Genomic DNA, 12,500 nt, shown 5'->3' with positions numbered 1-12,500 from the left:
TTTGCATAGTGAAGAATGTTAGGTATTTGACAGAAGGGACATCTCTCTTATTAGTAATCAAATAGGGTTAACCAGTTGTCGCCATCAGTCTGACATTGTTTTAGGCAACTGAGAACAAGTTTGACACTTTATGGAATTTGAAGTACCCAAATCAATACAGTTATATTGTCTGCAATGTTTTAGCTGCAGAAATGGTAGGACTGTATGCTGTTACTTTTGAACAAAACCAATTGCAGGGTGTTTTTTTTAAAGCATGCATTAATTGAGGAAGTTTAGTAATCACAACTAAGAGGGAAAAAAGCAATATGCTTCTCTTGATAGTTTTAAAATGATCTCGGATATATACAAAGGTATCTGACTACTCCTACATATTCTTCTACTTTTTAAAATTTTTTTTATTGGTTTGAAACTTATTCATTAATAAGTCTGAGTCACCAGAATTATATACCATTTAAATATAAGTTACAGTTTTTGCTAGTGTGCTAAGTCATATGCACATTCGTTTCGTATTCAATGCATAATATTGAATGTACTTTATTCATTGCTTGTATTATATATATATGAAAGTCTTTGTAATGAATTACAATCCATTGTTTCTTTCTAAATATTTGTGTGGAAAACCTATTGATGTACTGAGGCAGCTATTGCTAATACATATCTATAATTTTTTTGGTGGGAAATTAAACGACTCACTTTGCCGAATTTACACTTTTATACTTTAGCATATTTATACAAATCATGTTATATTGTAATACTCCAAAAGTACAAGAAAATAAAAAAGTAGATAATGGGCTTAGCATGTTTATTTGAATAAAGAAGATTGAAATTCCATTTACACTGTGCATAAATGCTTTTGAGATCTTAATTATTGATGAAAAATCTGCTGTGCTTCTAAATTTGAGGATATGGCAATTTTATAGGAATTTTAATCACCTTATACATTAAGAACTTTAAAGGTAAGGTCATTTTTGCATAATATAAAAAGAATGTATATTTTAGCTTTATAAAAGATTTGTCACTTATAATGACAAAATACTATTAGCACTTTGTTGAATACTTTGTTGCTCTGGGAAATGATGTTTATGGCACTTTCAATATTTGAGGTACATTAAAAAAACAGTTGCATTTAATGCTTACATAAAATTACTTTAGCCATTTCATGAAAGGAAAATATACTTTGGAAAAATGAATAGCAATATTGGTCTAGTCTTTGGGGAGAATCAAATTGCATTTCAGATTTCTAATAATAATTTATCTTGGACTGATGCATGTGTTTTAGTTTACCATTTAAATTTGCTGATGGTAGAGCAAAATTTCTGGATTGTATCACCTTTTCAGTCGACAGAATAAAACTTTAGTTAAAATGGTAGGTCATTTAATCTCATGAAATATCCCTTGGTTTAAAACTTATAGAAATACCGTTCCATACTATATCTTTTTTACATTTGTATATGCATGTCATATTTGATTACATATTTTGTCCATGGAATATTAATCAAAAATTCAGATATGTATTGTGATCTTTCACCATACAATTGTTCTGATGAAACAGCAAACTGTTTTAGATAATGTTATAATAGAATTACTGTTGGTAACAGGGGATCATACATACAGAAGTCATACATATACCTGTAAATCAAATATTTCACACTAACATGATAAAGTAAAGAAAATAAAAATATTTTTTATCAGGGTTTTAGAATTCCACACTATATAAAGTATTCAGTACTTATCTTCCTTCCCCACATAGACTATTCTTGTGCGTATTTTTCTGCTAAAATTAAGAATACGTTTTCAATTATTACAATTTTGGACAGTGCTTTTGTCTTTACAATTATGCAAGGCATGTAACAGATACAGCCCACCAAAATAATGCCATAAAGTAATTCAAGTCAGAGGGATGCCTCTGAAAAGTCTCCATGGGAAATAAAACTGCCCCAAAGAAAGACAAATAAAAGAAAATGACTTATTTTTTTATGTAGGCTTGCTGAAAAGGGTAGGAGTATCATTTTCATAGTGGAATAATGTTTTCTGGGTGAGCACAAAAGCAGATGTTCCTCATTAGGAACACCCATTGTCTACATATCACAACTATGAAGAGATAAATCTATCCTATTTCACTCATACATTCCACTGCCTATAAATGATTACCAGGATACCACTGTAACTGCTAAACCAAAACCACACTGTGTGCTAAAATAATTCTGCCACCATAATATTTTACATGAAGTTATGGAAATTCCTGGTAAAAAAGACCTCTTTTTGACTTTTTCCTTCTCTTGTTTGGCTGGAATCTATGTGAGATCACAGTATTCAACTGTTGAACACTGCAGCAACAGCAGCTGATTAGGGAGGAATAGAGGAGGACAGGATTTCCAAACTGCAATCCCATTAAGAAGCAACTTGTTAGTAAAACAATGGCAGATCTGCCTGGGCGCACGGAATGAATTTGCAAAGTGTTTCCGAGAGCATGCCTGGCGTCCTTTTTCCAGATGGTATTATCACAGTTGTAGTGCTAGCTGGCATTTCTGTGGGTAGTAAATACTCTCCCTCCTCTATAAATCTGGCATTATTCTATAGAGTTAAGAAGACTTATAATTCTAAGTGTGTTCTACTTTTCTGTATAAAAGCCAGACATCTGTTTATCCCATTTTCTTCCATACAGAGTTTGGAATAGATTTAGGCTTTTTTTTTCTTCTCTTTTTTTGGTGGGGGTACAGAAGTTTTGTCATATTTAACAGCTGTTTTAAACTTTCAGCTCTGTGGGCTCTTAAAATATTTTTCAGATGACCTCAGATTTTATACATAATTGACATTGTTTCCAAGGACCTCTGTAGTTTAACCTTTCATTGTCTTTGTCTAACTTCTTGTTTTCGCGCTGTGTTTTTAGTGAGAGGCAGAATTTTATGACATCTACATTTTTTTTCCTTTTTTAAACAGTGGCGGAATGAGCAAACTGGGTGAGGAAGAAATATCTTTATTTCACTTGTCGCTAAAGTTTGTGCCTTTAAAGTAATTGCAGAATGGTAGCTAAAGACTGATTGGAAGGGGTGCTTTTATTTTTTTTTATTTTTTTTTAGTCAACAGTGTTTCCTTTCACTTCCTGTCACAAAGGTCAAAGAAAGCTGACCTTTGCTGGCGGTCCTAGTCGCTGAATTATTCATGTGATTGACTTTTTGTCAATGCACACAGTTGTGCTCTGGGACATTTTATTCATTTACCTCATTTAAAAAGCCTTTCTGCACCTGTTCAAGTATTAATATCATGTAATTTGGGCCTAATGCCGATTTTGCTGAACACTCATTATATTTTTTATTAGCTATATTTCCAAACGATTATGTATGATTATTACCAAGCCTTACAAACAGCAATGGGTTATTCCCTAGACCTTTACATCTTCTTGTCAGGTTGTTTTCAGAAGCAAGGAGGATAAACATTTGACCAGTCCCAATGTTTTTATTCCTACTCCATATCCAACCAGAGAACTTAAAGCTTTTCCCTCATGGCTTTGTGAAAGCATGATTAAATCCAACTCTGCAGAAGCTGTACAAATGCCAGCATTTATAAGGTCAAGGCTTTTGTTAAAAAATGCTATGTAAATGAGGATCTGCAAAAAGGGACATTAAATAAAATTAAATTCATTGTCTTCTTTAATGTCATTTACTTTTTGGCTAAGCCCAGGCCTGTCAAAGAGGATTTTAAAAATAATTTTAATTACGCATCATTTAGAGATTCAAGGTTGTCTATTCAGTAGCATTTGGATAACCTGCAAAACGGTGACTGTTTATTAACTTCTTAAATGACAAGTTGTCATTTAATTTGCATAATGCAATGAAAACAGTACAATTTATTGTAAAATGTTCATTCTTAGGCTTCTTAAAGGAGCGTATGTAATTACTACAGAAGAGATTTAGAAGTCGTTTTCCCTCCCACCCCTTTGCCTATGATTTCTAGCTCCAAAGAAATTCTTAAAGAAGAAATATGTCCAGATGAACCACACTTTATTTTCTTATGCAAATCTGGCATCAATTCTAAGGGCCTAGTTGAATTTGAATGCATAGATATCTCCTGCTAAGGGCATCTCTGGATAGAGATTGTCAATTGTACTTTTAAGTGTACAGTGCGAATGAAGTTCTTTTACATAGTTTATATTCAAATCAACTCACTTACTATATTTGCTATGAAGATGAATCATGTATATACATTGCTGTTTCTGAAATTTGTAGGGAAGTTCTCATTGATTTTAATGCATCTCTGTTATATGAAATATTTTTGCAATATATGGCTCATGAAGAGAACAAATATGGAAATAAGATCAGCTTGGCAATGAATTCACTACCTTAAACACAATCCAAATGCTGGAAAATGTTATTTCTTTGCCCAAATCAGGCATGTACAACACATGGGTGGAAGTATATCTTCTGTACACTGTTCAGCTCACCTGCACCTGGAATCCCCCCATACTATAGATTGCTGGGAGAATGAACATATTCTGTGTTTTATTGCCAAAGTCAACACGGAGGTCTGGAGATAAGGCATGGAAGAGAAAAAGAAAGTAAAAATAGAGGCAGACAGAGGGGAAGGGGGTGGGAAGTGCTTAAGGCATGGAAATGTCTGTGGTATATATAAAAAAAATGTAAAAACACAAGGAGAGGGGTGGAGAGAGATTGTAGGACTACAAACAGAACCAGCCAGCATTATAGAGAACAGAAAAGACAGTGTAATAATGAGACATGTGGGACAAGATACTAGGTAGAGCTCAAAAAATGGAAGTTCATAAAGACCTTTGGCACCAGGAGGGAGAAAGGTGGTAGTTGATACATAGTCTTTAAGGTCTTTAAAGATCAATGGGATGCAAAGGCAGTAAAAGAAATGTCAAATGTATTTGCAGGAAGAGGAGAATCCTATGGGATGGAGATATTAAAAGTGGAAGTGGCTGAACAATTGAGAAACCTCTACTTGGAAAATCACAAAGGGGCAGGGAAGACATGTTGAGACAGAGAGAGGGGAGGGAGGGAAGGGGAGAGAGAGAGAGAGAGAGAGAGAGAAAGAGAGAGAGAGAGAGAGAGAAATGTAGAATGCAAAGAGAAAAAAGAATAGCTGCATTAGAAAAAGAGGATGAGTTTCAATGCAGACAGACTGTCCAAATATTCATATACAGAGAGCAGAAGAATGATAGAATATCAAAATAAAATCGGTTTTAATAAACACGTCTGAAAAAAACACAGTTAATGTGCACTGCAATCCTATATCTACTTAGCTAGAACAAGTCTTATTGAAATGAATAGGATTTACGTCTAAACTGACATACATAGGACATGTGGGGTAATTAAATATTAATATCATCCAAGGAAGAAGCGTATCATTAGAAATCGTTTTTAAATGATTCTTTAATAATATTAATCAAGCACTTTTAAAAGCAAGGGTTCCATTTTATCTTCTTTTTTTTAAAAATGAAGCCGAATACATATATATATATATATGCTTTCAGAACAAGGAGTATTACAGAATAAGTACTGAGTATGTGAAAAGGAAAAAAAAATGGGGGAAGGGATTTAAGCAAAGCTGTCAAAAACTATTCTATAAGAAGTATCCTGATAGAAACCATATGCTGCTTCTGTTAGAGCCTTATCAGGTGAAAGGCAAAGATACTGCCAGAGCCTGTAATTTTGTTAGGATGCCTTTGATGAATTGGATTAGGTTATGGGGAAAAAAAATTAAGCAGAGAGTTCTGGTACGCACGAATGCAGGAAGAAAATATTAACAATCAATGGAAAGTTTTTTTAAAAAAAAATCTCATAAACCAATTAGGATATAATTGTTGGGGAAAATAGGTTGCTCAAACCAAAATTATAGGACATTTTGGTAAGAATGTTAGCCTAATTATGCTTCACAATAGGCAAAATGCAGAACAGGGTTTGGGTAGGGGGTTGGCTGGGTGGGTGAGAAACCACAGTAGTTTTTATTTGCAATAAGCAAATATTCAAGCAGTATTTAGTTACGTTCGGAAAGATGGCAAGTAATTTATTAGACATGGTAACCCAAAGGGTTAAGCCTTGGGCCTTGGGAGACATGTTTGGAGGAGATGGAAATTCAAGCTCTAAAGATGGAAATTGTCACTGCATATGCCAGGAAGTGATTGACAAGCAGGACTACAGGAAGTGAAAACTCAAGGAGCTTAACCTTGGCACTTGGCAAAGCTTCCAGATCTTACACACTAAGAAAATGAAAACCATTCATCTCGGTCAGGCTGCCAGAAAACAAGGTCTTCTTGTTTGTTTATCTTAATAGCAAATCTTACAAAAAAGATACTAAGAAAGGAACCCCCCCCCCACACACACACAAACACACACACTTTTTAATATTGATTCATTAAGCATCAGTTACTCAGTTAAGTTGTTGTTGGTGCGCTTATGACATAATAGATGATAAACACATGAGGTTAGAAGTCAAGAATAAGTCTCCGGCTATGAATGGTGCATGGTAACTTAACATGTTTTATATAGTTAGCACCTTAAAATAAGTTGTAAAAAGTTAAAATCTCCTTCATATTTGTGTTTGTGTGTATCTGGGCCTGCATAAACAAACAAGAGTATAAATATTTCCGCCCCTAGTATGTTTGTGCGTTTATGCATGCAAGTTGCAGTTTGTTAGAAGAACAAGTTTATTTCATTCATTCCTGGTACATGCCTTCCCCCCCTTCTCTGTTGCTGACACACCTCTGGTGGGGTGTTGTTTTTTTTTTGGAACAAAAGCAAGATGTTTGTCTGTAAACAATTCACAGCCAGCAAAGCGGCTTGAACCAATCATTGCTTCTGGTGCCAGGAGTATATAAAATAAACTGCATCATCTGACAACAGCAATAAGGAGAGTGTTGTGTTTTCCCAATAGTTGGAAATGAGTTTAACATATGTGGAGAGGAAGAGGCTTACATTTGTGTTGTTGTAAGACATGTAGCACAGGCCTGGGTAGCGGAAGAAGTAGGCTCCAGCTTGTCTATAGTGAAAGACGAAACACGGTTACACATCTGGTGAGAAAGAACAGCTCTTTTGCTGAGACATACTTTCCCCCCTTCTCTCTCTCTCTCTCTCCTCCCTCCCTCCCTCTCTCTCCCTCCCCCCACTCTCTGCTGAGGCTTTGAAAGAAACTATTTTGGTAGAAACAAAACCATGGAGTTAAAGAAAACTAACAGCAAGATTTAACAACAACAAAAAAAAAACTTGTAGCACTATTGAAAATAGTTCTACAAGATGAGTTCAGAAGAATGATTCTTGAGAAAAAATATGTATCAGGCTGTATTGTTATTTTATTATCTAAAATCAAAGGATAGTAGAATTCTTTCAAAATGCCAAAGTTAATTGCACTCCAGCAAAAAAAGAAAAAGAAAAAAGCGAACACCTTCACTTTCAGCATTCAAATCATGTAAAGATACTTTATGCAGAATAGAGTAGATTGATTTAATTACATGTACAGAAAATATATGCATGCCTCAGCGGGTATCACTTTGGGGGGGGAGTGTTATTAAATAAATATAAGGTGTGTTTAGTGCAAGAATAATAATTGGCTTCCACAAAAATAAGTCATGGTTGTTTTCATGTTTAAATAATATCACATAATAAAGAATTGAATTTCTAAAATTCTATTGATAGATCAAATGCTTCTTATCCTAAATAACTATTAATAAAACTTTTTGTTATTGTATGCAAATTGATAGAAATGTCTCCCTTCCGATTCACGCAGCATTGTAATTTAATTAGAAAATTGCAATGGTGTGTTCAGATTCATTAGGCTCTAAGAAGGCCCATTATTTTCATACAGTACAATATTCCATTAATTGCACATATTTTTGTGCATTTTATAATTGTTAGCAAAACAACATAAAACATTTATATATTAGTATATAAAGTTAAAGGCAGTTTTTCTCCACTCATGATTTTGTGATCCGAGAGAGGGCGCATGAAAATCACCCTGGCATCAGAACTACTTTCCTGTGCTGTTATATTCTTGCACACATACTCGTGAGGAAACAAAAGTTGTAGTGGTTTTTGCATATATAAGCTAGATGCATGTGGTTTTAAGAGTATGCATCATAATTACTTCGATTCTCATAGAATTAAACCATAACTGATGATAAAAGCCAAAGGTTAAGTATGTTATGAAAGGAAAATGTTGCAGCCCTTCTTAAAAACTGGGATGAGCTTTTATCAATAGTTATTATAAGACTTATGTTGAAGTACAAAATGGCAAATTCATGGAAACATTAACAAAGGCAGGAAAACCAGCTTTAGTTCCTGAGTTAAGTATGTAATGTAGAATGTCTGAACCTGGAAGTATTTAAGACTGTGGTTCTTAGAACTTGATGAACAGTAGTCCTTTGAGGGGAAATCATAGACCCGAGATAGAACATGTGCAGATTCCTATCAAACTCTTTCATCATAAGAACTGTGCATTGGAAAATGACAATTTCATCAAAGTCTTACTACCCACACAGTTAGATAATGAAAATATTTTAGATGGTTACCATGTTAAAGTATTAACACCAAAGTTATAAATTTTATGATGTCACTCTAGTACAGAATATACTACTCTCTCTGTGTGTATGTATGTATGTATGTATGTATACATACATACATACATACATACATACATACATACATACTCTTGTGACGAGCCGAAGGACAGAGAACGGAAGTAGTGATCTTCCTCCCATATTTGGGCATACCGGGGGTTGTAAAAATCTAATAGATATCTTTCACCCTGGCTTCGCTGATAACGGATAAGAGCCTGTGGCCTAATGGCTAAGATGTCTGCCTAGTATGTAATATAGCCCAGGTTCAAATCCCAGTAAGGGTATGGCTAGCTGATGAGAGCTAAATAGCTTGAAATAGATCTATACTAGTCTCCCTTTATTTATTTATCAGCACAAATACAACTATATATATAGCTTCCTCCCATAATTGGAGCTTACCAGGAGTTGTAAAAATCATATATATATATATATATATATATATATATATATATATATATATATATATATATATATATATATATATATATATATATATATTTACATGCAATGATATATATTTACATGCAATGATATATATTTACATGCAATGATATATATATATATATATATATATATATATATATATATATATATATATATATATATATATATATATATATATATATATATATATATATATATATATATTTACATGCAAAAGTTTAAAAGATTTAATTATAATATCCCATAAGTGTCCAAATCCCTATCATGTTGTCACCGTATAGGTCATATCATTTTATAATTATGTCATTTTGTTACAATCTAGCATAATATAATTTTCTGATCTAAACATTGCCACACTTATTGTAATGGGTGATTTTTCTTTTTATATTTCCCTCCCCCCAGCTTATCATACAGTGAATTATGTGGTGATTCTCCTTTCTGTTGCTTATATATGCACCTTTATGTCAAACTATAAAACGTTAGTAATGCTAATTTTTCAATCATTCAGTCATTTCAATCAACTTAATTCAATCATTATTGAATTAATAATGATAACACTGTGAAAAAAGTGACTCTCTGCTTCTTAACTTCCATGTGGTAGCTTGCCTAATTTCTAGGCCACTACTGGAGAACATTTGGATCTCAGCGTCCTTCACTGTTTGAAACATTGGTAGAGCTGCTGGGAATTACGGTTCCACATTAGGTCAGAAAAACAACTTTAACTGTATTTAGGAGTAAGCCCTCAAAAAACCCTACTAGCAGCTTTTGAAACTGCCTCATTTGCACAAGTGGCTTTCCATGCAATGCAAATTATGTGTGGCTGGAGCAGACAATAATAGTTAAAGAGGGTTAAAGGTGTTGTGACAGAAGCATTTTTTCATGTATTCTCTCCCCCTTTTTTTTTTATTCTTTTGACCTACTATCATCTCTAGTTGAATCGGCATTGTGAGTTTTTGGAACAAGTGTTCATTGTTTCCCCAAAACTATGCTTAATCATCTTCACATTATTTTGTTTTTACTTAAAAATATAAATTATTCCACCTACTATTTGAAGTGGTGAGCAAGTGAGCAAGAGCTATTCTGCGTGGTTCTTCTGATTGTATAATTTGGTTCTAAGAGTATGCCTTACTGGTATTATTTTTTTTTTAAGAAATACGCATCCGCTTCCTGCAGCGTGTAGTTACTTGCAGGATACACACAGGACTCCAGCTTCAGAGTTGAAAATCCAAATTGCAGAGAGTCATTGAGGCTAGAGGCAGACATAATTTTTCCAGAGAGCTAAAAGTAATAGGATGGCTCTATTGTTTCATGTGCTCCACACACAAATATTTTTCATTTGTCCCATCACCATCCCTGATCAAATGAGTTTCACAGGCTTTTGAAACAGATACTATTTTTTTTCTGAGTATTAATGAATGTATGACAAATGCGTTGTTACCAGTGACATTAGTCAACTGGTATCACTCTGAGAAAAATACAATCAGTCTCCTATGTTAGGTCAATAGCCTTTATATTTCCTGGAATATTATTAATGCTGCCCCTTTTCTGCTTTACATCACTTTTATTTAGCTATAAAGAACCTTATGGCCATTCCTTCCTCATATAGCTATATTACATGTCAGGAAGAAAGATGCAGAGATAACCTAAGATTATTGTGGATTTTTTTCCACATCTGTCAAGCTTTAGAGAAAAGAGCTTCAGTTGCCTTTGAATTTCTAGAAAAGTTAGTTAAGATGATTAGTTATTAACCTTTGGTTTAAGTTAAGTTGGCTTCGAAAGCATATGTTTTTACAGTCCAGAGGTGGGAAATTTACACTATCTAGATGTTTCTGAATTACAACATTTGGAATGTTGTAACAGCCCAGAAGACAAGTTCAGGATCCAAAAACATCTTGGCAGATTTGAACAATGGCCCCCATCCAACAAAATGAAACTTAATGTGGAGAAAAGCAAGGTTTTACACCTGGGCAGAAAAAAACGAAGGTACAAGTACAGATTAGGTGAAACCTGGTAACTGTGAGAGGGACCTTGGAACAATAGCAATAGCAGCTAGACTTATATACCGCTTCATAGGGCTTTCAGCCCTCTCTAAGTGGTTTACAGAGTCAGCATATCGCCCCCACAGTCTGGGTCCTCATTTCACCCACCTCGGAAGGATGGAAGGCTGAGTCAACCTTGAGCCGGTGAGATTAGAACCGCTGAACTGCAGATAACAGTCAGCTGAAGTGGCTGCAGTACAGCACTCTAACCACTGCGCCACCTCGGCTTTCGCCCTAGCGGACGATCACTTAAACATGAGCAGTGTGCGGCGGCATCTAAAAAAACGAATATAATTGTTGTATAAAGAGAGGCATAGAATCAAAATCACGTAAAGTGTTAGTACCGCTTTATAAAGCCTTAGTAAGACCACATCTGCAATACTGCACCCAGTTTTGGTCATCACATTATAAAAAAAGATGTTGAGACTGTAGAAAAAGTGCAAAGAAGGACAACTAAGATGATTAAATTCCTGGAAACTAAAAATATGAAGAATGGTTGCAGGATTTTAGAGAAAAGAAGGACTGGCGGTGGTGGGGGGGGCGGGACATGAAAGCAGTATTCCAGTGTTTGTGTGGCTGCCACAAAGAGGAAGGGGTCAATTTATTTTCCAAAGCCCCAGAGGGTAAGACAAGAAACAAGGGATGAAAACTATTCAAGGAGAAAAGCGATCTGGAATTAAGGAGGAACCTCCTAGCAGTGAGGACAATTAACTAGAGGAACAGAAGTTGCCTTCAGAAGTTGTGGGTGGTTCCCCATTGGAGGCTTTTAAAATGGTGTAGGGTTTCCAGCTTGAGGAAGGGGCTGGACTAGAAGACTTCCAAGGTTCCTTTCAGCTCTAGTTTGATTGATTGAGTCCCTCATTGTTGTATTACAACGTAGGTTCAGCCAGTGACTTAAAAAACATTTTGAGAGCTAGCTTGTGCAGTGATAAAGAAATTAGCATTGGCAGCAAGAAGATTGGGGTTCAAGAATATCTATAGGCACATCGGTTCACTGTATGACTTTGGACAAGATATGTCTGTCTATCTCAAGAGTTATTTTGAAAAAAAAGGAGGGCTTGCCAACCTGAAGGTATAATTTAAAACTTCCAAGTAAACAAAACAAACAAACTTATGTTGCTGTCAAATACTGTTTCACCTTTACAAATTTCCTCTAAGATACAAATATATAATAAAAGATATATATTTGTATTGAGGACTAACCCAGACAATAAATCTTTACAAAACCTTCAACTAAAAGCTTGGAAGTCATTGTATGGGCCCAATTTATTGGAATCTGAACCACAATTGGGAAAACATATAGAAGTCGGGATATCTATCTTTAACTTGTCTAGTTTATTTATAAATTGCAATATTTCTAGTGAATTGTTTTCCCATGTAAAATGAAATGATTGAATAATTATTTTTAAGAAAATAGAATAAACTATCATTGAATGTGAAGTTGATTC

The 12,500-nt window shown here is 34.5% G+C and overlaps 1 protein-coding gene across 1 annotated transcript in view; it reads left to right on the top strand.

Moving 5' to 3' along the window:
- The window catches only part of EBF3 (EBF transcription factor 3), a 218,923-nt gene that overhangs the window by 11,194 nt on the left and 195,229 nt on the right, over positions 1-12,500 (top strand). The gene's annotated exons all lie outside the window — the stretch shown is intronic.

The sequence above is a fragment of the Thamnophis sirtalis genome, unplaced genomic scaffold (genome assembly GCF_051295495.1).
Source record: "Thamnophis sirtalis isolate CommonGarterSnake01/CBP01778 unplaced genomic scaffold, rThaSir2_p1.2 scaffold_11, whole genome shotgun sequence".
Classification (NCBI taxonomy): domain Eukaryota; kingdom Metazoa; phylum Chordata; class Lepidosauria; order Squamata; family Natricidae; genus Thamnophis; species Thamnophis sirtalis.
Note: the sequence above shows the minus strand (reverse complement) of the source record. Positions and strands in the feature narration are given on the sequence as shown.